We start from the raw sequence: 27240 nt of genomic DNA, 5'->3' as shown, positions 1-27240 counted from the left end.
GGGCACATTAATAGATCATATGGCCCCAAGATCTTAGAGACTGGTTGGCAGGTGGGCATAACACCTATCGTTTCTAAGCATACAAGATATCAGATATACTGAAGCAGTTAAAATAATAGGCTCATTTGAACCAAAAGAGGAAAAAAATCTACTGCAGAAAGAATTTTAAAAATAGGTAAATTTTGCAATAGACTACTAACACTTTTCACTGAATAAATAATTCCTCCTTGAAGTTGATGAAAATTTGGTGAAAATATTTATCCAGTAAACATCTTAATGAAATAAACTGTTATGACTCCAATTTAACAACTTCATAAATTCTGATGGAGAAATAGACTCACCACCCCCGAAACATTTGGTAATTATTTTTACACAATATGTGCACAGTCTATGATATACGTGCATAGATGGAAAAGTGAACCACAGTGGATTAGACTAAACATGAGCTTCTCTGTTCTGCCATTTCAGGTTAACATTTCTACTGATTTTTAAACAATACAGAGCATTTTGTAAGTCATGATTTTCATCAGGACAGCTAGAAATGGATTCTACCCATTTTTTTAAAGTTTATTTATTTATGAGACAGAGAGAGACAGAGCATGAATGGGGGAGGGGCAGAGAGAGAGGGAGACACAGAATCTGAAGCAGGCTCCAGGCTCTGAGCCATCAGCCCAGAGCCCGACGTGGGGCCCGAACTCACGGACCGCGAGATCGTGACCTGAGCTGAAGTCGGACGCTTAACCGACTGAGCCACCCAGGTGCCCCTCTACCCATTTTTTTAAAAACGTCAATTGGGATAGTTATTATGTGATAAAACACATTTCCAATTTTTCCTCTCCCTTTTCATTAGTTATTAGGTATATTTGAAATTTTTCCCGTACGTAGATCTTTGGGGGAAAAAATCATAATTTAGTGTAAGGATGCTGAATATTTTTCCAAATAATGGCTGGATTATCTTTAAGAGGACATACTCTTTTGGGAATGCAAGCTGGTGCAGCCACTCTGGAAAACAGCATGGACGCTCCTCAAAAAATTAAAAATAGAACTACCCTATGACCCAGCAATTGCACTACTAGGTATTTGTCCAAGGGACACAGGTGTGCTGTTTCAAAGGGACATATGCAACCCAATGTTTATAGCAGCACTATCAACAATAGTCAAAGTATGGAAAGAGCCCAAATGTCCATCGATGGATGAATGGATAAAGAAGATGTGGTATATACATATACAATGGAGTATTACTCGGCAGTCAAAAAGAATGAAATCTTGCCATTTGCAACTACGTGGATGGAACTGGAGGGTATTATGCTAAGTGAAATTAGTCAGTCAGAGAAAGACAAATATCATATGACTTCACTCATATGAGGACTTTAAGAGACAAAACAGATGAACATAAGGGAAGGGAAATAAAAATAATATAAAAACAGGGAGGGGAGCAAAACATAAAAGACTCTTAAGTATGGAGAACAAACAGAGGGTTACTGGAGGGGTTGTGGGAGGGGGGATGGGCTAAATGGGTAAGGGGCATTAAGGAATCTACTCCTGAAATCACTGTTGCACTGTATGCTAGCTAATTGGGATGTAAATTTTTAAAAAATAAAATTAAAAAAAAAAGGACATACTCTTTTTTTAAGCTAACCTCTTTCAATACTTTCCCCTGACACAGAAAAAAAAATAGTATTCTCAATTAAATAACTCTATAGCACTCAATTTTTCTTCTGTAAAGTTATTTTTTGAAGTATTCACTCCTGGGGCACGTGGATGGCTCAGTCGGGCAGCTGACTGTTGATTTCAGCTCAGTTCACAATCTCACAGTTTCTGGGTTCGAGCCCCAAATCGGGTTCTGTGTTCACAATGCCAAGCCTGCTTGGGTCTGTCTCCCTCCCTCTCTCTGCCCACCCCCCACTCTCCCCCACTCAGGCACTCTCTATCTCTCTTTCTCTCTCCCAAAGAAAAATAAATGTTAAAAAAAATTTTAAGTATTCACTCTTCACCAAAGGCTAATGATTTTAATAGACAAGCTTCATTATGAAAGAAAAAAGATAATGAAGTCACTTTTACAAAGACAGTGTCTGGTAATAAAGTATAACTCTGTACACAACGTCTTTTAAATATCTTGCTTAAAACTCCAAGCTTTCTATCACATTAGGACTCCTTCGTGAATGCTTATCTTACTTAAAGCAAACCCCCCAAAACAGGCCAAAAGCATTTATATTCCCCCTTGCATTTCACCCCACAATCAGGCACTGCCCCATCTACAAAATGAAATATTGAGGTCCACATTAAATTAACTGCCAAAAGTAGTTTCCAGTGCTAGAACTAAAAACAGTCTTAAATGTTAAAATCCCTCTTTTCTTATGCACCAGCTCACTTTCCTTATTTCTTTTTCTGCACCTTAAAGTAATTCTTAACAACTGACTAAGGCTCAGAAAATTACATCAAACTCTACTCTACAAATAATGTTTGAAAGTTATATTTAGCAGATTTCTGATTATATTGGATACAATCCTGGTATAGCTTCCCACATATAAAGTCATGCCATGAAAGGGAATTCTTATTAGTCTTTAACAGAAAAATAAAGTGAGCAAATTAAATATAGATCAAAGGAAGTTCTACTATGAAAAGACCAATTTTTCTAAGTCATGGCAAAAAAATGTATCAATAAGCAAAAGCAATCTGGGGTTTCTCATTCTGGCCTCTAATGGTTACCTGTTTATGATTAGATTAAGAGCACTTTCCTGCCTTCTTTGTGCTTTTCAGTTACTCTCTTTTTAGATTGATCATGCATAACTTTCACAAGCTTCAAGGTTATTTTTAAGCATTAGACAGTACCTATTTAGAACTTTTTATTCAGATAAATCATTATTGTGTAATAAATGATACATGTTAATATATTTTGAAAGGATATTGGTAATCAACTCCAATCAGGATTAAATCTATACCGTTAAAATGAATTCATCATGCTGTCACCTATAGACTCTAGTACAAAAGCATATTAAATATTTTGAGATTATTTTCTACTTCAAGATAAACTGACCAAAAGACTGATAAATACATTTTATATTTATCTGTATCTGCTCCATAAATTAGGAGAATTACCTGTTTCCTGTTCCAAATCTTTCTGCTTTATTTATGCTATTCATTCATTGCCAACTCTTAAAATATATTTGAGTTAACATCATCATATGTCATTGCTTTCTCTGACAGCTATATCAGAACTATAAATACATACATTTATGTGTATGTGTACATATACATTAAATAAACATTCACCTACACGTATATACTTATACATATAGTACATATACATATGTATGATGTGTACATATAATACATATATAAAATATATAAATACACATATATGATCTAAACTGTTTAGAGATTTCCACCACAGATGCCTTCAACCCAGTTTCAGGTTCCACCTGCCTTGGCCAACCTGACCAACAAGACATTGATATAAGAAATTGAAGATGAAACAAACAAATGAAAGGTATATCATGCTCATTGACTAGAAGAATTAATATCATTAAAATGTTCATACTACTCAAAGCAATCTACAGAGTCAATGCAACCCCTATCAAAATCCAACAGCATTTTTCACAGAACTAGAAAAAATAATCCTAAAATTTGTATGGAACCACAAAAGACCTCGAATAGCTAAAGCAATCCTCGGAAAGAAGAACAAAGCTGGAGGTATCACAATCCCAGATTTCATGATATACCTCAAATCTGTAGTAATCAAAACAATATACTGACATAAAAACAGACACGTCGATCAATGGATCAAAATAGAGAGCCCAGAAATAAACCCACACATATATGATCAATTAATCTATGACAATCTATGACATTAATCTATGGCAAGAATATACAATGGGGGGAAGACAAGTCTTTTCAATAAATGGTGCTGGGAAAACAGGACAGCTGCATGCAGAAGAATGAAACTGGACCACTTTCTCACACCATACACAAAAATAAACTCAAAATCAATTAAAGACTTAAATACGAGACCTGAAACCATAAAACTCCTGAAAGAAAACATAGGCAGTAATCTGTTAAACATCGCTCTTAGCAATGTATTTATGGATATGTCCCCTCAGGCCAGGAGAAAAGCAGAAATAAACTGTTGAGACTACACCAAACAAAAAAGCTTTCGCACAGCAAAGGAAACCATCAACAAAACCAAAAGGTAACAATAGTTTTAAATTACATTTTTTTCCATTTAAGTGACCAAATTTGCTAATCAAATTAGCAGAAAGTGTTACAGATTAGAAACCTCATTCCTCTTATTGTATTGGTCATCCTTACTTTCCCCAGAGACCAATATCCTGTAATCACCATGAGTAAATTCATTAAGCATTTATTTTATACTTACCATTTCTCATTACTGTGAAGGGAGAAGATTATAAAGTGTGGTAGGTAGTTATAAATGTAACTGAAAGTATAACACTTATCTGTGCATTCTGCTGTAGAGACAGTAATTTCTAAATTCTTTTAAACAGAAGTAGAAGATGAAGTCTCTTACTGTTTCAAATTTTCAGCTAAAGTCTCAATGCTAAAGACAGTAAGTGAGGATTTCCCTTCATGTGACCACAGAACTTGCTACATACGCCAAACCAGTCCAGAGGTCACCCCCAGAGTCTCCATATGAGAAGACACTTCTTCAGAGAGAATTCTCAAGAACAAAGAGTTGGTTCCCTTTCCTTCCCCATCAGCTCAGACCAACTGCCTACAACAACCCCTCACACGCTGGAGCAACTTGCCAGGAGGGAGGCTGATATTCTCTCCCTTGGCTGAATGCTTGCCTCTGCACAGAAACTCCTCGCCTGTTCTGTGGGCCATGCGTGAGGCTGGAGCACAGAAGCCTGGCAGATGCTGCCTTCAATATTAGAGCAAGGCAACAGAGTCTCAGTGAAAGGGGAAATGGGCTACACTACAGAGCTTGATGGTGCTGACATGTGAGTCTTCCTATAGACCAAATGGATACCACACATTGTAGTAAGGTTTGAGTGATCTTAAAAAATCTCCACCCAAATAGGCAGCCTGGACAAGGGCTCAGAGATGCTCCAGTGATACACCAGTGGAGGATAGGAGCTGAAGATTATCCATGGTTACCCAGGAGCTGCAATGCCCACATCCAGTAATGGCATGGTGTCAATGAACTTGTGTGGAACCTCCACAAAAACCCATCAGGATGTGTATGAGGATGAACTGGCCATGAAAACAAACAGCACCAGCTAAGTAAAACAGTCTTAAACCTTTTTTCTGCCCCCTGCCAACTATGGAGGAGCCAGAGACCCTGGATAGAGAGAAGAACAGAGAGGAGAATTAGACCAGAAATGACCTCATGATCACCAAGCCACTGGTCAGACTCAAGGACAGAAAATGGGAGAAGCTATACCCTGGATGGGAAAAAGGAAGTTTTGATTCATATTATAAACACATTTTTCTAATTTTTGAAAATTAGGTGGTTTCAATACTTCAAAAAAAATGACTCAACAGCTATGGAATCTGCCAAAAATATCACCCAACATCAAGGTGGGAAAAGAATAAAACTGCTTTCTGCTTGTGTCTCACTAAGTGTGACCCACACAACAAACCAGTTACATTAATAAGCATCCAACCTATACAAGACTTTTTTTCATAAAGTTAAATTAGAAAGAGAAACTTCTAATTAGAAATTAGAAACTGAGAAGATACAGAAAATCAAGATGCAAATGTAATATACCTCTTAAAACTTTATCTCCAGAATACAGAACTATATCAACAGCTCCTTTAAACATAATGGACTAGGGGCACCTGGGTGGTTCAGTTGTTTAAGCGTCCGACTTCGGCTCAGGTCATGATCTCACAGTTCGTGGGTTTGAGCCCCGCATCAGGCTCTGTGCTGACAGCTCAGAGCCTGTAGCCTGTTTCAGATTGTGTCTCCCTCTCTCTCTGCCCCTCCCCCACTCATGCTCTGTCTCCTTCTGTCTCAAAAATAAATAAACGTTAAAAAAAATTTTTTTTAACATAATGGACTAAACACTCCATTCAAATGGCAGACTGTCAGAACGGATAAAAATAGTAGTAATAATGATAATGATATTAATAATAATAAAGCAAGAATCAACTATACTCACCCAAGAGAGAGAAACGCTTTAAATAGAAACACACAAATAGGTCAGAAGAAAGGGAAAAGTTACACCATGCATTCAAAAAGTAAGCAAAAGACCGCTGAACTGGCTATATTAAGACAAACACACTTTAACACAAGAAGTTTTACCAGAGACAAAGAGGAATAGTTCACAATGATAAAAGGGTTGATCTGAAAGCTCTGTAAGCCTAAACAGTTCACTTATGAGGTAAGTGGGACAGGTGACTTCCTCAAGGCCACTTAGTCAAGCTAGGGGAATGACCAGCTCCAAGTCCCTTCTCCCAGTTCCCTTTTCCGAGCCTTCTTCTTATAACCAGTACTTCTAATCTGGCTCATTCAACATGAAAGCAACCAGCCTACTTAGTTGAAACATTCAACTCAGTAGCCATACTGAACTTTGAGACACAGCTTTGGAAAGGAGATGACATGGAATGGGAGAGAGGGAGTTGGATCTTAAGCAGGGTTTGGCACCAGATTCAAGCACTGCAACTTGCTAGCTATGTGGCCCTGAACAAATTTACTTCAATGAGCCTGTTTTCTTTTCTATAGAATGGGGATATCACTGCCTATCTCAAAGGATTCATGTAAAAAGTGACAATGAGAAGGAGGTCAGGAACTTGCCCAAGGATACTCTGACAAAGCTGGGACCCCACAATACTCCAGGCACAACCATTCTGTGAAACCGTCTCCCCGATGAGTTACATCCAGAAGCCCCTGGTGGAATACCTAACCTTCACTAGGCACTTGAAAAATGCTGGTTTTCTTCCCATACGTTGACGCCACACTTGAGAGAGTAACTCTGCAAAGATATTTTCTATGTGATGTCCTAAGCTATAAAATACATCCTTTTTGATCTAGATAAGATGAGTTTCAGATAATCACTTTTTCTTCTGTCATGTTGGCTTCGCCTGACTCTTCATAAGGTTGTATAGTCTAAGTGAGTAAAGCAGACAGGGTAAAAATTGCAATGACAATTTAATCCAAATAACCTCTTATACCATAAAATGAGTCATGTGATAGACACATTTGATAACATCCCTCCAAAAAATACCAAACAAAGCAAAAAAAAAAAAAGCATAAGCATACCATTATGTTCAAAGGAAGAAACAGATTCCTCCAGATGTTGTGATTATAATAACCAAAGAGTCACAGCCTCAGGACTGTAAACCTAACCCTTGGTTTGGTGAAGGATTCTTCAGAAAATGAACTCTTTCTTGTGGGTAAGTCTGGGCTATTCAAGGCCAATACCTATATAAAATGTTCATGTATCCTGACAATTTTTCTGGATTATTTTTGTTGCGTAATTGAGGACATCATAGAAACAGGCATTTACGATCATATTGGACTTTATATTTTCAGGGTCTAGGCAACTCTCCTAAATGTCAAGGTTATAGTCAAGGTCAATATAATTTGAACCCAGGAAAGTGGGGATCACCAAGGTAGATGCTCACTGTGCTGCCTCATGCAACCACAAGAAATTTAAGAGTAAGACCAAACTTGATAATTAATGTTAAAAAATGCATTGCTTAGCTACCAATTTTAGAAACAGCAGAATGAATACAAATCTAAAACAGGACATACAAACCCGTGAAATAAAGAGAAGTATTATGACAGCATATGGTCAGTGTCCCCATCTTACAAATTCATCTTACGATACATTTAAGAATCTGTGTGTTAGCTACTGCACAAATCTAATTTAAAAATTACGAATGAGTTATGATTGCTTGAAAGAGCCAAAGGACTCATAATTAGTGTATTCAAATAAGTTCAGATGAATTCATGTGGTCACGGAAATTCCATGCACATATAAAAGGAGTCAAGACACATTATTACCTTGACCCCATTCAATACTGTAGCTCTGTCAGGTTCTGGGTAGAGTATTCTAAACAAAATATATCATATCTAAGCTGTCAAGTTTCTGCATGACTTAACTAATAGTACTATACAGTCTAAACAGCACCAAGTCAGGCAAAGCATTATACTGCGCCTCATGTGCAAAAGTATTTATCCTTCACACAAAAGAATATTAAAAGCACCAACTACCTAAAAAGAAATTAAAGTATCTCCTGAACTACTTAAAAGCTCAGTTAGAAGTTAAAAGCAAAGAAAGAAGAACCAAAAGCATTTTTATTTTGTTTTAAAAAACTAACCCCAGGACTTAGATTGATAGCAGCAAAATTCAATAAGTGCACATTACTTATCAAATTGCAAATCAGGCAGTGCTTCAAGTTCCTAATTATGGGAAATGATTTAAGCTCATTTAACATGAAATGTTTCAACTCTATGACTCCTTAAAGAAGCATGTTAAATTCATACAGAAAAAAATAAGAGAAACAGACTAAAGGCAATATATGATTTATCTAAATCCCTGCCTACCAATGAATTGACAGGAAAGTTCAAGGGAAACAAATCCCCTGTAAACTAAATCAATTTAAGACAAAAATCACCTTTTGAAATTAGGAATATCTGTTCAAACACCAAAATTCTTATTTAGAAATGATAAAAAGAGCACACATGTTTTGTATCATTATTCTGATCTGACCATTCTGTTTTCCTAAATATTGCCAAGTACCGTTGATCCTTGAATAACAGGAGTTTGAATTGTGCAGGTCCACTTATGTGTAAATTTTTTTCCAAAAAAATTTTTTTTTCAAAATTTTTTTTCAAAAAAAGTTCTACAGTATAGGACTGTATTTTCTCTTCCTTATGATTTAATAACATATTTTCTTCTCTAGCTCACTTTATTGTAAGAATACAGTATATAATATATATTAACACACAAACTACATCTTAACGGTCTGTGTTATCAAGAAGGCATCTGATAGGGGCGCCTGGGTGGCGCAGTCAGTTAAGCGTCCGACTTCAGCCAGGTCACGATCTCGCGGTCCGGGAGTTCGAGCCCCGCGTCAGGCTCTGGGCTGATGGCTCGGAGCCTGGAGCCTGTTTCTGATTCTGTGTCTCCCTCTCTCTCTGCCCCTTCCCCGTTCATGCTCTGTCTCTCTCTGTCCCAAAAATAAATAAACATTGAAAAAAAAAATTAAAAAAAAAAAAAAAGAAGGCATCTGATCAACAGTAGTCTATTAGTAAAGTTTCCTGGGAATCAAAATTACAGGCAAATTTTCGACTGCTCAGCCAGTTGGTGCCTTAAAGCCCCATGTTGTTCAAGGGTCAACTGCACATTCTTTTAAATACTTTATTCTACAAACAAGTAAAAGGTACCTGCTATCTGCAAATATTGTGCTATGAATGAGGAAACAGAAACGGGCAACCTCAGCCTAAGGGAGCTCAGAGTGTGTGTGTGTGTGTGTGTGTGTGTGTGTGTGTGTGTGTGTGTGTGTGTGTGCGCGCGCGCGTGCGCATGTGCATACATGCGTGGCTGTGTTGAGACAGAATAGTGGCAGTTAAAGTAAACATAGTGTCATGAATACTATGGGGACAGCATTTGTTAAAAAAATAAATAGTAGAACTAATAAATCATCTAAATTATTTTGTTCTGGTATACTTCCATTTGTTTTGGTTACTCTATTCATAGGATTGCTTTCAGCTGCATGTATAAGAACCCCTCTCCCCCGCCCAGTATTAAGGGCTTTGGCTGCCACATGAGATACCACAGACTGGGTGGTTTAAATAACAGAGATGTTAGGGACACCTGGGTGGCTCAGTTGGTTAAGTGTCTGACTTTGGCTCAGGTCATGATCTCATGGTTCATGAGTTCAAGCCCCATGTCAGGCTCTATGCTGGCAGCTCAGAGCCTGGAACCTGCTTCAGATTCTGTCTCCCTCTCTCTCTGCCCCTCCCTCACTCACACTCTTGTCTCTGTCTCTGTCTCTCTCTCAAAAATAAATAAATGTTAAAAAATTAAAAATAAAATAAAATAACAGAAATGTTGGGGGCACCTGGATGCTCAGTCGGTTGAGCGTCTGACTCTTGATTTTGGCTCAGGTCATGGTCTCACAGTCTGTGAGATGGAACCCCATCCCCCGCCCCCCACCACCCCTGCATGGGGCTCTTTGCTGACAGCACGAAGCCTGCTTGCGATAATTAATTAATTAATTAATTAATTAATACAGAGATGTTTTTTCTTATAGTTCTGGAGACTGTGAGTCCAAAATCAAGGTGCCAACACAGTTGTTTTCTGGAAACTCTCCTTGGCGTAAAGATAGCTACTTTCTCACTGTGTCCTCACATGGCCTTTCCTGTGCGTGCACGCACCTCCCTGGTTTCTCTCCAGAGTCCTAATAGCCTCTTCTTATACGGACACCAGTCAGATTGGATTAAGTCCCAACCTAATAGCCTCATTTTAAACTTATCCCTTTAAAGGCCTTTATCTCCAAATACAGTCACATTCTGAGTTAGTGGTTAGGGTTTCAATATATGAATTGTGGAGAGACACAATTCAGTCTATAATACCCATCAAAGCGACTTAATCAGTCACTTATCCTTCTCAATTCACAAGAAACTCACAGGTAAGTTGATTAGAGCTGGTAAAGCCACTCAAATAAGTCATCAGGAAACTGGACTCCTACTTCCTGTGCTCACTGTCACAACCACAAGATGGCATCTGCAAGTCTAGGCATCACGTCCAGGTGCCAGGAAGGAAAGGAAGAAATCAGGAAGGAAAAGTCTACCCAAAGATGTCTATCCATATCTTGCTGGCCAGAACTGGGTAAGCAGTCTCGGCTGCAGAGGAGGCCAAGGAGGGGAATATTTTCAAGTGGACACACTGCTACCCTGAATCAGAACCACAAGTTCATCAGACAACAGGGAAGAACTGCGTCCTGCGCAGCTGGCTGACCACAGATGTAGCTGTAGGGATGCCCTTAGTTGGAAGCCTGTGTGTCTGTACTATACTGATCAACCTTGCGACCTTGAGTAAGTGCTCTAATCACTCAGTTTTCAAAGGTGGTAATTACACCTAACCTGCAGAATTACTCAGAGAATTAAATAGGGTTGCATTCCTTTGTCAAGCCCAGGGCACACTGTCTAAGCCCTAAAGGGACAGTGGATTTGGGGCCTGGTCTTCAAGTATCCTGGGAAATGACAACATTCTGAAAAATCACAAAGCCACCCTGTAATGACTCAAAATAATCAAAGAACTGACTCCATTTCTTTATAGGGTGCCTTTTGACACATCCCGGTCCACAGCATGGCCTACGAGCCTACGGTCCCCAACTGTGCATGTGTGTGTACACATGCGTAACAACTCCTTTCTGATGGTCTTCGCAGCTCGAGTGAGGGGAGGAAGCACTGATTCACTAGCTCTCTGTTCCTTGCATCATACCCCTTCTGCAATCAAACAGCTGCTCTCGGGAATTTTTCTTGAGATATTCCAAACCACTGTCCCTATTCAGCAGTGAGGTGTTATCTTTCAGGTAATTTATGCCTTCACCTCTCTGACAAAGCCTGGAAGAGCCTTGGTTGGGTAAAAAGTGCAACATTTCCAGAAGGTTTTTAAACCGCATTGTTGCTCTTAATCGAGGAGTGGCTTCTTCCTGGTTATCAATCTTGATGTAAAAGCTGTTGGTTTGCCACATTTATCAATCCAAGCTGAGGAAATAAAAATTAACAAGTAGCAGAAGGGTGCAGGACAGCTGGCTTCAAGGGCGGTCGCTTTCATGAAAGGTTCACACCCAAGTCATCTGCGCTTCCAAATGCACTCCTTTCCCTCTGGTAGCGGCACAAGAGATCTCTGTATGCTGCTGAAGACAGAGGGGAGAGGAACTTCTAACTAGTTACTTTGAAGTTCTTTCAAAGGGAATGAAGAATGGACAGAATGAGGCCAGCCTTAAGGTTCTCAGAGGGCCTCACAGGTCCAAAAAAAGGCTAAATGAAAGGAAATATTCCCTATCTGAATTTTCATGGTGCTGTTGTGAAACCTACAGTAGCTAACCTACCATCCTTCTAAATGTTATCTCCATTCAAATCAGAATGATGATATATCCAATAATTAACATACTTCACCAGCACCTTTTTCAACACAAAGCTAAAAGAAATTTGCTAAATCAAAAAGATGCCAATTACAAAGAAGGAACCTATACCTCTTTCTTTTTTTTAATGCTTATTTACTTTTGAAAGAGAGAGAGAGAGAGGGAGAGGGAGAGAGTGGGGAGGGGCAGAGAGAAGGAGACACAGAATCCAAAGCAGGCTCTAGGTCTGAGCTGCCAGCACAGAGCCCGACGCAGGGCTCAAACTCACAGACCAGGGAGATCGTGACCTGAGCTGAAGTCTGACGCTTAACTGACTGAGCCACCCAGGCACCCCAGGAACTCTACCTCTTCAGCCACAACTGACACCGTAAGCTTGGTGGGACGGGCAGCAAGGTTAACACCATCACAGTCACTATCATCATAGGATTCAAACCAACATCATAAATAAAATGCTCCTCCTGACTTGGGAACTACAAAAGATGCTCTCTTAAAAACAATATTCAGCAGCGTATTTTCCTTCAATTAATTAATAGCTCTCCTGCTCACTCTCTCTCTCTCTCTCTCTCTGGCACTGATATGTTCACAGGCCATTTTGAAAATAAAATGCTACAAGAAAATAAATACAAAGCATTTTAGATTACCAAGAGTCCCACTTAATAAAAATAATCTGATTAAATAAATACATTTTTCCTGTGAGTTTCTAGTCAAGTAGGAAAAAAAAAAAAGCTTCTCTGATTAGGAGATCTAACACACCGTAAGAAAAATAAGCAGAACTTGATTAAAATCGAATTCATAACATAGAAAAAACAATGTGAGAGTGTGCCCAGCAGGAATGAATGATAAGCTATCTTCAGGGAAATGTCTCCTCTGGTTCTGGGATACTATCAATATCAGAACTTCTGCCAGCAAAATTAATGAATGTAGAGTTTTCAAACTACTGATCATCTTTCCAAACTGATCACTGTGCTACTTCTCAGAGGCCAGTGTAAATAATCAGGGAATATGCTTTCCCTCCGTTGTAAGTCTGCAGATGGTTTCAATTTATGTAACATGGCACCTCTTCTGCTGACTCATCAGACTGCTTCCTTAATTTGCCCAATCTGCAGACTCTGCGATAATGGCATTTAGTTATTCAATCACTTAAGAGACGATGATTTAGTCTTCCAATATGCGCCAGATTTTTCCTTTCCCCCAAGAAAGTCGTACTGTGGCTAAAATTGGCAAACCATTCAACAGGAGGACTAAGGTGGGGACATCCAACCTGGAGCTGAAATCCAGTCAGGGAAGGAGACAACTGTGGGAGGTGTGCAGGATTCGGCCAGTTGCAGAAGGGGGTCGAGTGCAAAGTCAGCAAAGGCACTATGGCCACCGACCTCGTGTTCTTAGAATTTTAATGTAGCTTAGTACAGGTGATGCAAATTAAAGCATTAAAACTTCACGGTTGCGGTCTGGCTGGGGATGGCTTATATTTGGCAAATCAGAGAAACAGAATTCAGTCCTGAAAACAATAAGGAGCTGTTGAAGCATTTCAGAAGTAACACTATGGAAAGATTTGTTTTGTGCAAATTACTTTGGCTGAGTAAAGAGAATGGGGTAAAGCGGCAGAGATGTAAATTTATAAAGTAGCTGTTTATCCACCTCCTCCAGTAAACTGTAAAGCCCTGAGGGCAAGAGCTGCAACTCACTTGCTGTTACAGTACCTGATACTCACTTAATAGCCAGCACAACACAAGGATAAGGAATGAATGAGAGAACAACAGGGAGGCAGATTAAAACATTACAGGTAGAATAGGGGCACCTGGGTAAGTGTCAGACTTCAGCTCAGGTCGTGATCTCTCAGTTCGTGAGTTCAAGCCCCACATCGGGCTCCGTGCTGCCAGTTCTCTCAAAAATAAACATTAAAAAAATTTTTTAGGGGCGCCTGGGTGGCGCAGTCGGTTAAGCGTCCGACTTCAGCCAGGTCACGATCTCGCGGTCCGGGAGTTCGAGCCCCGCGTCAGGCTCTGGGCTGATGGCTCAGAGCCTGGAGCCTGTTTCCGATTCTGTGTCTCCCTCTCTCTCTGCCCCTCCCCCGTTCATGCTCTGTCTCTCTCTGTCCCAAAAATAAATAAACGTTGAAAAAAATTTTTTTTTTTTAAATTACAGGCAGAATCAATGCACAGAATGTTAAGAACAAAACTCAGGCACACGAATGGAGAGAAGCAGACAGAATTGCAAGGTACTAATGAGACAGACTCCACAGATCAGTGACTTATATCACGAAGATTTAAAACCCAGGATGAGACATGGATTTGAAGTGAAGCTGAGGACTTCTCTTTTGGACACAATGATGTGAAAGTATCCATAGGATTTGAATGTTAAGCTATCCAGCAGACAACAGGCTACAAGGGGAGCTCAGACAAGAGGTCGGGGATATAGGAGTCATCAGCAAATAGGTTGTAAAAATGGTAGAAGTGGACGAGTTATGTTGTACAGAAAGTAAACAGAGCAAGAGGAGTCAGGAAGAGACCTCCAGAGAATACCATTTTAAGAGCTGGGTGGTGGACAAGAGGTTCAGCAAGCTCTGTCTCTAATACATAAAATTGTAGAAGTTGAACAAGCAAGCACTTGCAGTCAGGGACTTCGGGAGTGTGTAAGGTAACAGCAAAAGTGAACTAATCTACAATCCCTCAGGTTGGCAAAGTGACGTGACTTCCCCAGAGTCACCAACTCAGGGAATTTGCACAGTGGTAGCTGCTAACAGCTAGCGCCTTGCTTTCTTACACCATAACATGTGGAGGTAAGAAGAGATGAACTCTGATATTCCTTACAGCAGTAAGATTTTATGATTCTAATCAAGTTTCACTGCTTGTTCATTCAGAACAAGTACACAAACCAAACAGAGCAGTCTACCTTTTCAAACAACAGGGCCACGGAAACGAGGAAATAAATGAGCCCAAAATCTCAGAGTCTTACTGCCATGTTGAACAAATGGAAAAATAAAGCTTGTTCGTTTCCATTCAGTGATGCTAATGATTCAGTTAAATTGACTTCTTTGAAGGGAAATTACTGCTAATAACCTTAATTTCCTCCTCGTCTCTTCCCCCAGGTACCTGACATTTTAAGTAAAATATTTTCATAAAATATTAAAAGCAAAAGAATTATATGTTAGGTATCCAACTCCATATTGACAGACTTTATGAATCTCTTCTGTCTCAGCTGTCTACAGCCTATACTTTTGGTTCTTCAGATAAACCCATAAAGTTTTCCATTCTATGCATATGCCAAGAAACAGAATCCATTTCAAATGAACCAAAAATTACCAAAAAAAAAAACAAAAGGTTTCTCTAAGGCCCACCACACAAATCTTACTGATGTTAGCCATGTGGCATGGTAGAACACTCCCATCTTCAATTTAAATGTAATCATTGTAGCTGTTTGCTCTTTTTTGCCCACCAAACCAGGTCATGGGCTTTCCACCCTGGCCTGACCTCTGATACCTCTGCTATGGAATGGCAGGTGGGTGGAGTCCACATTTGACTCCCCAGACCCATTTGCCATACTTCTCCAGCCTTGCCTCCTCCCCTGTGCCATTTGGTTTCTGACTGGATTCAGCTAATGGATGGCACCAGACAGAAGCTTGGGGGGCAAGGGAAGCATGAGGCAGGCATATTTATTCCCCCACAGTGTCCCTGCAGGCACATTCCAGGTCGACTGTGTCCCCCTACGAAAGGACACAGCTCATGCCAGACAGCCCTTCTTGCCCCTTCAATCAGAATAAGAACAGCTCCCCACCGTTGCTAAGTCCCTTTGCAGCACCCACCTGGTTGTGTTCCCTACACCTGCCCATACCTTCCAAAGGGTCCCTTTATTAAACCCTCTGCAGGACTCAGTTTACACATGCCATCTGTTCCTTGGCAGGCCCTGAATGACACAGAGTTAAAGAGTGACCAGCTGGGGCCCTCCACTGTGGCTCTCACAGACATTATCAAAGGAAATTGTCTGTAAACTGTAAATCATTGCAACATTTCCATGAGCAAAACCTAGTACACACTTTCTTGAATAGCAAGGTTTCGATGCCAAGGAAATATAAATGAATCCTACCATATTTCTACAATTCAGCGTGCTGTAAAAATAAACATGCAGAAGGCACACAATCAGAATCCGAATGTCACTGCCAACCTAACCAGAAATTTTTTAAATGGATATCTGGAGAGACATGAGAGAACCAAAGCCATCTTTAAAAACAGAAATATTTCACTTTCTTACACTTTACCCAGATCAAGATTACTAAACCTGATCCCGCGATACTTTAAGGTCAAGCAAGTCAGTCTTTCAAGGGATGGCACAAAATTCTAAAAAGTACTAATTCACTTCGTGTTATTGGTCACAACTATAGTTGTTGAAGTTGTGACTTCTGAAAAAAATTGAGAATCGGTGACCTGGATTTTCTGCATTTTCCCAGTATCTCTCTTTTAAATGAAAATAAATAGTGGTTTCTAATGTATATATATATCATTTATCTATATATCATTTCTAAATATTATGAAAATTACCTTCAGGTATCTATTAAATAATAAATCTCAATAAAATAGCATTACCTCTGAACTTTATAATTCTCTAAGTAGAAAGTAAATGAGATTCTTAAATAAGTAAGTATTTGAAAGTCAAAAGCTATAAATACTCCTGGACAGAATTTTTAGCAATGAAATTAACTTGATTTTCTCAGGTTAAAATCAACCTTTGTTGCCTTTCCAGTGCCTCACTTCTCTGACCACATATTCAAGGGCGCTTATGACATGTCCCTGGTGTGAGAAATCTAGAATGTCACAGCTAACCAAACTGGTCAGAATACAGATTTTCAATTCAGAGTCTGCAAGGTATCTTTTTACTAAGGAGTTTTTAAACCGGCCTCTGAACTGAGAAATTCATTTTGATTAAGTATTGCATTTTCAAGAAATTTAAGGACATAGGCTATTTCTCAAGTCATTTCCTGGTGCACATATATAAATGAAATCCCACTGAATTAGTGAAACAATGTAACAACGTGAGACAGGCTTCAGTTAGAGGATATGTTCATAATTTGAGGTTCCATGAGATAGAAATTCCTTGGAGGCCTTTCTTAAAGGCAATTTGGCATTGCTCTCTCAAAATGTAAAATATGCATACCCCTTTGACCAATTAGTTCTATTTCTAGGAACTTAGCTACAAGAAAATCTTGCACTTGTGCACAAAGACCTATGTACAATGATCTTCCAATCTTCCAGTGTGCAACAGTGAAAACAGGTGAATGGTTAAATAAAATATGGTGTACCCGCACTACCAAAGTTTCTGTAATGTTAGAAGGAAAAAGATAACCAGTACAGTGACATGGGAAGAGCTTCATGACATACCTTAATTGGACAAAAGCAAGTCACAAAAAAATGTAGACAGAATAATGGTACTTATATAATAAGAAAAAGATGAATATATACTTACACACATAAAGGCACAGAAAAGGGAGAAGAAACAGGCACTCTAAGCTGTTGCCAATGATCATATTTGGGGATAAGTGCAGGTGGGTAAGAGTATTTTACATTTTGTTTCTGTATTTCTATATTGTCATTTGGATTGGTACATATTAATGCATCACATTCATCATCTTCAAAACCAGTGAAAATAAAAAATTAACAGATATCCTAGAAGGGGTTTGGTGATTTGCCCAATGATAATGCATCAGCAGATATGGGAGAAATCCATCTCAAAGGGACTTTACTCTGATTTGATCACTTGTGATCACTCATTTAAGAACCAAAAGGAAAATGAGGGCTGTTAAGTAGATTGCACCTTGCAAAGCTAACCTGCAGAAACAGATCTACATTCTCTGTGTCCAGGACAGGTACGGCAAACACCAAATAGCTGGGGGGTTGTGGGGGACTGGTTTGAGTTTGAGACTGTGACGTATGCAAAAACCTGCATGTCCCCATAAATGAAGTTACCTAATTCTCCACACTTAAGGTGTTCTTGTTTTATTTTTTTTAATTTTTTTAACGTTTACTTATTTTTGAGAGAAAGAGACACACACACACAGAGCACAAGCAGGGGAGGGGAAGAGAGAGAGGGAGACAAAGAATCTGAAGCAGGCTCCAGGCTCTGAGCACAGAGCCCAATGCGGGGCTCGAACTCATGAACCATGAGATCATGACCTGAGCCAAAGTTGGACACTTAACTGAGCCACCCAGGCACCCCAAGGTGTTCTTATTTAAAGCAGCACCATGTAATCGGAGATAAAACCATGTCCTGCCTCCCTTAACTTTGTAAATTTGCTAACGTCTTAGAATAATGAGGGTGAGGAAAAACAGGCAGAAATTCAGAATCTAAGATCTATATGCACTGAAAATAAATGGCCATAGCAACCTTTGTAAGAAATTTAACAGGAAAAAAAAACACTCATGAATAAAGAAGATGTCATGCTTACTTAAAGATGAAAGTACAGGGGCGCCTGGGTGGCGCAGTCGGTTGGGCGTCCGACTTCAGCCAGGTCACGATCTCGCGGTCCGGGGGTTCGAGCCCCGCGTCAGGCTCTGGGCTGATGGCTCGGAGCCTGGAGCCAGTTTCCGATTCTGTGTCTCCCTCTCTCTCTGCCCCTCCCCCGTTCATGCTCTGTCTCTCTCTGTCCCAAAAATAAATAAACGTTGAAAAAAAAAAAATTAAAAAGATGAAAGTACAGTACTGACCCTTTCTAGTACTCAGTGTTTCCCAGTGCAGTTGACAAAAGGACCAAAATGGGACCTGATAGGCAGAATTCGTTCCACAAATGGGTTTTGTTTGGCCACCCCAGGGGCTGACATGCTTGTTTTTCTTTAATTCATTTCTAAACATTTTTAAATGAGATCACACACTTAAAAATAAATCTGGATTTCATGCTTCTCTTAAGATTGTAGAGAATTCCCATGCCTACCTGGCGCAAATGTGTCAGCCCTGCATGGCAGCTGTTCCCTAGGAAGGGGCACTACGGGCCTCCTGGATACATGAGACCCCTACCACTCCCTAAGGTCTCTAACACCCAGTCAGCTACCTGTTGTTTACCTGGCCCTCAGAAAAATAAGAGTGTGCCACACCCTGGATGGCACCAGGAGGGACCTTACCAGGTAAAAGTTGGCCCTGCAGAAATCTAAAATTCTTTTTTAGGCTACCCCAGAGTAGTAGTTAGTAATCTCCTTCTCTCAGACTCTGGCCCATGCACCTGCAGAAATAAAACTATGTAGGATTACATGAAGACCCATGGTGTGATGCTCAACTTCCTATTTCAATGCCATGTTTACAGCAGCAGGGTTGCCAGAAGCTTCTCTGTCATCCTTCACCCCAGTCACTTAAAATAATGGTCACAAAGCTTTTGTTTCCCCATGTTTATTTATTTTGAGAGAGAGAGAGAGAGAGAGAGAGAGAGAGAGAGAGAGAGAGCACACAAGCAGGAGAGGGACAGAGAGAGAGGGAGACAATCCCAAGCAGGCTCCACACTGTCAGTGCAGAGCCCGATGTGGGGCTTGATCTCACAAACCTTGAGATCATGACCTGAGCCCAAATCAAGAGCCAGATGCTTAACCCACCGAGCCACCCAGGCACCCCAGGTCACAAAAGTTTTTATGGCAACAAATCCTTCGGCAGCATGTACCTCAGCTGCAGATAACAGCCCAATGGTTAGAAGTCGGTGTTCCAGCATCAGTCTCCCTGGGTTTGCATCCTACCTCTAAACTGAACCCCATGAAGTCACTTCACCTTCCCAAGCCTCCAAGTGTAAAATGGAGAGACTACCAGTAACCACCCAAAAAAGGATTAAATGACAGGGCACACTTTAATTGCTCAACAAATGTCTGTTGTTTTGTTGCCGCTGTTGCTGTTACCATGTAAAGTGGAGACGCTGAGTGCACCCACTGAAGCCCCAGTGGGAAAACAGGAGCCACCAAGCCTCCTAACACCAGCGATCTCCAAACTGCTCTCGTGGATACCTCTCTCCTTCCAGGCCCCGGTGGCTTACTATGGTCTCTTGTACAAGCCTGGTGGGAGGCACAGATGACCTGGTGACAGCATCTGACTCACTGAGTGACAGTCACCGAATTTGAGGCAGTTAGGGCTGAATTAATGTCACATGCCCCTGTCCAACCGCAGTCACAGAGAATCCAGAGGAAGATCTAGAACCTCACAGCAGCCCAAAAAAGGTGCCCAGAACTTTCTGTAACTTGCAGGGAGAGCAGAGCAAGCGTCCTAAGTTCTACAGGAACTGACTCAGCCTGCTTTGTAAGGATAGGTCCAACATCTGCTCCTACAGAGGAGGAGAACGAGAGGGTGAGCAGTAACCCTAGCAGCATCAGAAGGACTGATAACAGTATCAGCAACAGCAACAGTAACACAATACCCAGTATCATGCACAGTACAGTGCCGGGCACTTTTGTCCTGTGGAGTCATTCTCCCCGTGTTACAGACGGGGGAACTGAGTAGATGCCCAGGGTCACACAGCTAATAGATAACACAGTCAAGATTTGAACTCGGGTCTGCCTGATTCCAACACCTCAGGGTCTTAGCAACATCACACTGCTGAAAGTGTGCAACCCCTGCCACCCCCGCCACCCCGTGCTTACCCTCCACCTGTCTCTAAGACGAAGTGTTTCTAGAGCAGTTGTCTTTTGCCTTCAGTGGGGTCACAGACCCCACCCTCAAAATCTAGTGAATTGTATAGACCCTTATGAGCATAATATTTTTTTAAGTGTATTTATTTATTTTGGGGGAGAGAGAGAGAGAGGAAGCATGAAAAGGGGAAGGGCAGAGAAAGAGAGAGACAGAAGGAGAATCACAAGCAGGCTCCACACCGTCAGCACGGACCTCAATGCCAGGCTCGAACTCACGAACCACGAGATCATGACCTGAGCCGAAATCAAGAGTTGGACACTTGACTGACTGAGCCACCCATAATATTTTTAAACGCATAAAATTAAGTGCACAGTTGCATGGGTGGCTCAGTTGGTTAAGCATCCAACTCTTGGTTTCGGCTCAGTCATGATCTCACCATATGTGAGATCCAGCCACGTGTCAAGCTTGTGCTGACAGCACGGAGCCTGCTTGGGATTCTCTCCCTCTCCCTGGCTCTCTGCCCCTCCCCCACTCACACTGTCTCTCAAAACAAATAAACTTAAAAAAAAAAATAGGAAGGGGGTACCTGGGTGGCTTTGGCTCAGGTCATAATCTCGTGATCTATGAGTTCAAGCCCCACATTGGGTTCTGTGCTGACAGCTCAGAGCCTGGAGCCTGCTTTTGATTCTGTGTCTCCCTCTCTCTCTGCTCTTCCCCCACTTGCACTCTGTCTCTCTCTCAAAAAAAAAAGTAAAATAAAATAAACATTAAAATTTTTTTTAAAAAAAAATGGGGCACCTAGGTGGCTCAGTTGATAAAGTGTCCAACTTTTGATTTTGGCTCAGGTCATGATCTTGCAGTTCATGGGATCTAGTCCCACGTCGGGCTCTATGCTCTATCCCTCTCATTCTTCCCCTCCCCCACTTGTACTCTCTCTCTGTTTCTCAAAAATATAAATAGATAAACTTTTTTTTTTAATTTTTTTTTAACGTTTATTTATTTTTGAGACAGAGAGAGACAGAGCATTAACGGGGGAGGGGCAGAGAGAGAGGGAGACACAGAATTGGAAGCAGGCTCCAGGCTCTGAGCCATCAGCCCAGAGTCCCACGCAGGGCTCGAACTCATGGACCTTGAGATCGTGACCTGAGCTGAAGTCGGACGCTTAACCGACTGAGCCACCCAGGCGCCCCTAAATAGATAAACTTTAAAAAAATCAAGTGCAAAGGAAACTACATTGGAATATACTTATCGAAATAATTAAAGAAAAACAAACTGGACATACCTAGTAATATATTTGCAACCCATTAAACATCAAGATTCAGAGCGACAATAATACTTAGTCTGTCACTTGGAAGTAAGTGCAAATAAAGATGTAATTCATTTGCCAGCTATACTCACAGACCCACCAAAGTCCATCCTGAAACCATTACGAGGTAGACCCAAGATGAAGAACTCCTGTTCTAGAAGTGAGCACAAGCTGTCAAGTGTAAATCTAATGGTCTGTGTGGTCTCTTCTCTCTGGATGAGCCGCTTATCACTAATTACTTCAAGTGACCTTCTTCCTCTGGTTCTAAAGAAATGGCTACTTCAGCCATGTCAGGGAGCCAAAAACATCCTTTAATTGTTCAGGAGGAAAAGAATGCTTTAAGGGCAATGGATCTTAGAGCAGTGATTTGCCTGGCCCAAGGGTGGTGTGGTAGCTAGAGGTAGAATTTCCCAACCCTCAGCATACCAAAGGATCATGGGAGAGGAGCCCTGAAGGAGACTCCCAGTCAACAGGATAAGATAAGGCTATCTGGCCTTCACTTGGTATGCGACCTTCTCATTGAAGGATTTATAGGTAGTAGGCTACAGAGGTGTTCAGAGAAAAACTTTCTTTTGATTTATGTATCTTTCAACTATTTTGATTCCTCAAAGAACAGAAAAGAAAAAGTGGATAGAGTTCATGCAGAGAAAAATAAAAACTGCTGACCATTCATCCTCTTGCACAGAAGGATCTCCCAGCTAAGACCTGGAAGGTAGGGTTTTAGTGATTCCACTTCCTCTATGAACTTGGGATTACACCTTGAGCATATGAAAAGCATCCAAAGGCATGAGCTTCCACAGAGACTTTTACAAAGTGGGATTTGGGGGCGGTTGTTGCAATTAAGTGAAATTGGCCTTCAGAATAAAAAGCGACTCTGGGTGATTTTTCTTTTTTCTTTTTTTTTTTTTTGAAAGCAGGCTTAATTCCCATGAGGGCAATGCAAACTTTTCACTCACCTACTCAGTAATGCATTATCACCCAGTTCTACTTCCACTGGGGGAGTAGAAGTAAACTACCCATTTTTATATTTGGTTAGCTAAAGAATCACAGCCTCTGAATGTGCCAGACCTTTCTATTATTCTAAGGTATAACTACACAAACAATACTACACCTTGAGGAAGTATTTCTACTTTAAAGGGGAAGGCTTTATCAAAAAAGAAACTATGACACAGAAAAACAAATAACAAGGAATGGGGGGAAGACCTATGTAAGGTTATTGTATTTCCTAAACACCACGGGGGAGACAAAGAACACAGAATGGACAGTAATGAAAGCTAAGCAGTGTCCCTGCCGACACAGTTAACACCTGAACGCCACCAGCAAAACCACAGAAAGTCGCTGCTGCCCACCGTCAGCAATGAAAAGCTGTATTTATTTCTCGATAGGCGGTGGGTCTTTTCGGCTGACACTAATGGCCTACAAGTTCACATTACGAGGGGAAAATCACCTATTTTAGAAACTTCAGTCTGGACATGAAATACTAAGTGTGATCATTAAAGCGTCTCCATTAGTCCTTGACCTCATTCTGCGTATAAAACACAGAAGTTCTTGGTTTGACAAGACCTACTGTGATAGCCAGTTTATTAAAAGCCTAGGTCATGAATGCCAATAAACACACGGTTTCATCCCTACTTTACAAGTGGTCACAAAGGACGACAACTTAGCTGCAATCTGGTAAATAATTTTAAGTTTCAAAGAATATCTTTGCTTCTCCAAAAATATTTGAGTTCACTATTAAGGGCATTTGTGGAGAATATGAGAAATAATCTTTCTTTTCTATGACTACATTAAGTGCTGTGATTCAAAAAGATAAAAATTTATTCTCAATACAAGACTTTAAAAAAACGTCAACAATCAAACTCAGCAGCTAATTACTAACAATTTTTTAAAATAATCCATAAAACGGGAGGGGGCGCCTGGGTGGCTCAGTTGGTAAGTGTCCGACTTCAGCTCAGGTCATGATCTCATGGTTCGTGAGTTCAAGCCCTGCATCGGGCTCTGTACTGACAGCTTGCTCAGAGCCTGCAGCCTGCTTCAGATTCTGTGTCTCCCTCTCTCTCTGCCCCTCCCCCACTCACACTCTGTCTCTCTCTCAAAAATAAAAATAAACACTAAACAAATAAATACATAATCCATAAAACGTATTACTTAATTGTGATATTTGAGTTTGCTGACCACATCTGAAAGTTTTAGGATGGAAATGCAACACAAAATCCAGAAGCTAACTTCACTCCTATCACATCCGTTCACAAATTAGCACACCAGTTTGATCCGTTTAAGGAAAATACAGCAAGAAAAGTCACTTTCACCCCAATTTTAACTTCAAGGGGTTGGAATAACTACTAGGTAAACACATTTCAATTCTTAATAAGTATAACTGGCCCATGTTACCAAAATCAGCAGTACACACGAAGGCAAAGACAATTGGATGCACTCTTGGGAAAGACAAAAGAGCAGGGTCAAAGGCACTGGCTAGGTCTCTGCTGGACATGAAATAGCTCAAAGTGACAGATTTTAAAGATTTTCAACGTCCACTTCTGCAAAAGCTTTTTGGTAACCCTACCACTCTTGAAACCTCCAGTTTTCGCTATCTCATAAGCAAAAACATACCACCTCAAGATTCCGGGGACATAAGCAGTTTAATATCATTCACATTTTTAGGCACACAAATATAAAACTCAGAAGACAGTATTTGAGAACAAAGCTCTTCTGTGTGGGTGTGCATTTGTAAAATAAAGGTAGAATTATTCCGACAGATAGAAATGTGTATCCAGTGATCAAACAGAGTCTTAGAAATTCTGTTTTGACAGTTACTTGTAGAATAGCATTTTCAACAGCCATTAATTCAAAGCTGGGTGGTGATATCATCAAAGCTAAATCACAACGAAGTTCGGATGGTTGAGTAATAACACAATTAATCTAATAGAGGGTGCCGTTAGCTCTGCTATGTTATATGCAAAGGATTACTAGCTCTGGCAGCAAGTCTCGTAATATAAAAATGCCAATAAAAAATGCTCTTAAGAAGTATATTTCTATGAAAACAGGTGTTCTCCCAAGATGGCAATCATTTACTAAACTTCTACAGTTCAAAATGAAGATGACATAATAGATTGAAACACCAGCTGAAAACTATGCAAGACTGTCCTATGAAAAACACAGCATTCTAGATTACATAACATGGATAATGGCAGATTAAACCACTCGCCCCTACCTAGCTGGATTTCTGTGCTTCTAGAGGACTCTACAACTTAGGCCACTGAAGTTTGAAGAGTACATAACATTAGGTTCTCAGTTCAACCACATGTTTTTGAAACCAAGAGTCCTGAAAAAACTAAAAGGATAAAGTTAAATTTTACACACACACACACACACACACACACACACACACACACACACAAACACACACACACACAGTTTGTCCTGAAGAACACAGTTCCTTAGACACTTTCTTACCCTCTTTGTAGATGGCCCAGGTAAATTCACCAGTTGCTTTTCCTAGTCATGTTTACTGTATGAATCTTATTTCCCTTTAAAGAGGAAACTCAATACAATTTTAGGTATCACAGAGCTATGTTGGAATGATATTATTGCCAGCCAAACAATTATTAAGCATCTATTTCCACACACTCATAACTTAACTTATAGACCACCATGTATCATATTTATGGTAAAAAAAAAAAAGTGACCTGCCATTAATGGTTTGAACGAAATTAAACTTAAAACATCTGTGTTTATAACAATAGACTCACTACAAGAGTATAAAAAAAAAGAGGAGTAGGAAGTGATCTCTCAAATACATGCAAGTGTTTAAAAATATAATGGACATTTGTATTTTCTCTAGAAAAATGATACTTTATGAGAGTTTTATGATTCTAGATTAAGGTACATTTAGAAACAACTGGAAATTGAATTCTGTATTTCCGTATTTCTATACTGTCCTGCCTATAAAGTCTACAGTCAGAAGTACTGTACTATATACACAGGGTCTAATTAGTTAAGGAAAAGGCAACTTTAAAATTCTGAAAATAAGACAGCCTTTAATCTCCATCACTTATATGCCTTTAGGAGGCAGGAACACTGCCCCCCACCGAATGCTGGCCTGTCAGTGTTGTTTTAAGTGGAAATACTCAATCATTTCTATTACCTCTCCAGAAGAGGTAAGAAGATCCCCATGCATACACATTTACATGCTTTGCACAGTGCCAACTATTTCCAACCAAAATAATCATATACACGTCGGGCCGAGCTATTTCTAGCCAGAAGCGGTGAACGTCTGCACCGAGTCTGAGGAAACCCAGTGGGCGATGATTATAGAGGAGGGGGTGGCGCGAGGACCCCTGCCTCCCGCGCGCTCGGCGCCTCGCACCCCGCACCTGCACCGGCTCCCCGGCAGGGCATCCGGGTGCGCGCGCGCGCGTCCGGGACGCACCCGCCGGGAGCAAACAAGCCCGGCGGGCCCGGGCGGGCGGGAGCATCCTCGGGCGGGACCCGAAATGCCTTCTCCTACCTGTCACTTGGCCGGGAGCTGCTGCCGGGGATGCGGCCACGGCCGCCGCCTGGAGACCCAGTGTGTGCGCGCGCGTGTGTGCGCGCGTATGTGTGTGAGATCTTGTTTGCGGTGCGGCTCACTTACTGCTCCCCGCGCCACCAGCCCCCTCCCCCCCCAGAGAGCGGGCCGCCGAGCCCCCTCCCGGCGCGTCCGGTCCCGCCCTCCCGCCGGCCCCCGCCCGCCCCCAACCTCCCCGCCTCCCCGCCTCCCCGCCTCCCCGCGCGCGATCCTCACCTCTGCCGAGGGCGGGGGGTCTCCGCGGGCGCTCCTAGCCGAACCCGAGGGGTAGCGCCGGCCCGCTCCGCCCGCCCGCCCGCCCGCGGGGCTCGGCGTGTCCCCGGCCCCGGGCCCTGCCGCCGCTTCGTGGCCGGCCGCTCCCTCCGCCCCAGCCCCGAGTCTCCCTCCCGGTTCGCCTCCCGGCTCCAGAGCCCAAGCTGTCGCCTCGCAGCCCCAACCTGCCCAGGCTACGGAGCATGCCCAGTGCGGCGCGCCCGGGCTGGGCTGGGGGTGGGCAGGGGCAGGGCTGGCCGCCCGGCTGCCGCGAGCCGGCGGGCGGGGAGGGGGCGCCCGGCGGGCCGGGGGCGCAGCCTCACGGCCTGGGGCGGGCGACTCTTGGAGGGTCGCGGGCCGCGCTGGGAGGAGGTGGGTGGGGCATCCGGGAAAGCCGCCTTGCAGCGCACTCCTCGGGGGTCTTCCCGGCCGTCCACCGCAGCCCCAACCCCGCGGCACGTGCCCA

General features: G+C 41.7%; 1 protein-coding gene across 9 annotated transcripts in view; it reads right to left on the bottom strand.

Moving 5' to 3' along the window:
* The window catches only part of PLCB4 (phospholipase C beta 4), a 426835-nt gene extending 399936 nt beyond the window's left edge, over positions 1–26899 (bottom strand). For 5 of the 9 annotated variants that reach the window (XM_047852988.1, XM_047852994.1, XM_047852992.1 and 2 more), the window contains exon 1: positions 26739–26899. The gene's annotated coding sequence lies outside the window, so the exon portion shown is untranslated. Of the gene's footprint in view, positions 1–26462; positions 26600–26738 lie in introns of those variants that run through there. The other 4 variants (XM_047852989.1, XM_047852996.1, XM_047852986.1 and 1 more) reach the window with 1 other exon arrangement.
* Between the last annotated feature and the right edge of the window lie 341 nt (positions 26900–27240).

This window comes from Prionailurus viverrinus, chromosome A3 (genome assembly GCF_022837055.1).
Source record: "Prionailurus viverrinus isolate Anna chromosome A3, UM_Priviv_1.0, whole genome shotgun sequence".
Taxonomy (NCBI): domain Eukaryota; kingdom Metazoa; phylum Chordata; class Mammalia; order Carnivora; family Felidae; genus Prionailurus; species Prionailurus viverrinus.
This window is presented reverse-complemented; position numbering and strand designations above follow the sequence as displayed.